The 1,403-nt window shown below is 33.6% G+C and overlaps 1 non-coding gene across 1 annotated transcript; it reads left to right on the top strand.

The window, feature by feature from the left end:
* The first annotated feature begins 487 nt into the window (after positions 1–487).
* On the top strand, positions 488–589 carry LOC114090427 (small nucleolar RNA U13). Its single transcript, XR_003582350.2, has one exon. It is a non-coding gene; the product is annotated as a small nucleolar RNA U13 (small nucleolar RNA).
* The last annotated feature ends 814 nt before the right edge of the window (positions 590–1,403 follow it).

Genomic DNA, 1,403 nt, shown 5'->3' with positions numbered 1-1,403 from the left:
TGAATTATTTGTTTTTTTTTTTTTTTTTTTTTTGGTATTTAGCTTTTTGAGTTCTTTATATACCCTAGAGATTAGTGCTCTTTCTGATGTGCGAGTGGTAAAAATTTGCTACCAAGATATAGGCTCTCTGTTCACCTCACTGATTATTCCTTTTGCTGAGAAGAAGCTTTTTAGTTTGAATCCATCCCATTTAATGATTCTTGATTTTAATTCTTGAGCTATAGGAGTGTTATTAAGGAAGTCAGGGCCTAATATGACATGATGGAGATTTGGGCCTATTTTTTCTTCTATTAGACGCAGGGTTTCTGGTTTGATTCCTAGGTCCTTGATCTACTTTCAATTGAGTTTTGTGCTTGGTGAGAGATAGGGGTTTAATTTCATTTTGTTGCATATGAATTTCCAGTTTTCGCAGCACCATTTGTTGAATAGGCTATCTTTTCTCTAATGTATGTTTTTGGCACCTTTGTCTAGTACAAGATAACTGTAGATCCTTCGGTTCATAAGCGTGGTGATTGGGTGTTCACACTCTTGTGTGAGATGTGCCTCCCTCTAAACCTTGTTATGACATCGGCACATTACCCGTCTGACATGAAAAAAAATATATACATAACTGTAATTATGTGGGTTAGTCTCTGTGTTTTCTATTCTGCACCATTGGTCTATCAGTCTATTTTGGTGCCAATACCATGCTGGTTTTGTTACTATTCTTCTATAGTATAGTTTATGGTCTGGTGTAGTGATGCTACCTGCTTTACTCTTCTTGCTAAGGATTGCTTTAGCTATTCTGGGTCTCTTATTTTTCCAGACTAATTTCATGACTGCATTTTCTATTTCTATGAGGAATGCCATTGGGATTTTGATTAGAATTATATTAAATTTGTATTGTGCTTTTGGTAGTATGGTCATTTTGACAATATTAATTCTGCCTATCCAAGAGCAAGATAGATCTTTCCATCTTCTAAGATATTTTTTGATTTCTTTCTTTAGTGTTCTATAGTTTTAATTGTAGAGGTCTTTCACCTCTTTTATTAGATTGATTCCCAAATATTTTATTTTTTATTTTTTTAGGCTATTGTAAATGGGGTAGTTTTCCTCATTTCCCTTTCAGAGGATTTATCACTGAAATACAGAAATGCCTTTGATTTATGGGTGTTGATTTCATATCCTGCTACTTTGTTGAATTAATTTACTAGTTCTAAAAGTTTTCTGGTGGAATTTTTTGGGTCTTCTAGATATAGAGAATCATATTGTCAGCAAATAGTGCTAATTTGAGTTCTTCTTTTCCTATCTGTATCCCTTTAATTTCTTTAGTCTGTCTAATTTTTCTGGCCAGTGTTTAAAGAACTATATTAAATAGAAGTGGTGAAAGGGGACATCCATGTCTTGTTTTAGTTTTTAGAGGG

Source organism: Marmota flaviventris, chromosome 1, assembly GCF_047511675.1.
Source record: "Marmota flaviventris isolate mMarFla1 chromosome 1, mMarFla1.hap1, whole genome shotgun sequence".
Lineage (NCBI taxonomy): Eukaryota > Metazoa > Chordata > Mammalia > Rodentia > Sciuridae > Marmota > Marmota flaviventris.
This window is presented reverse-complemented; position numbering and strand designations above follow the sequence as displayed.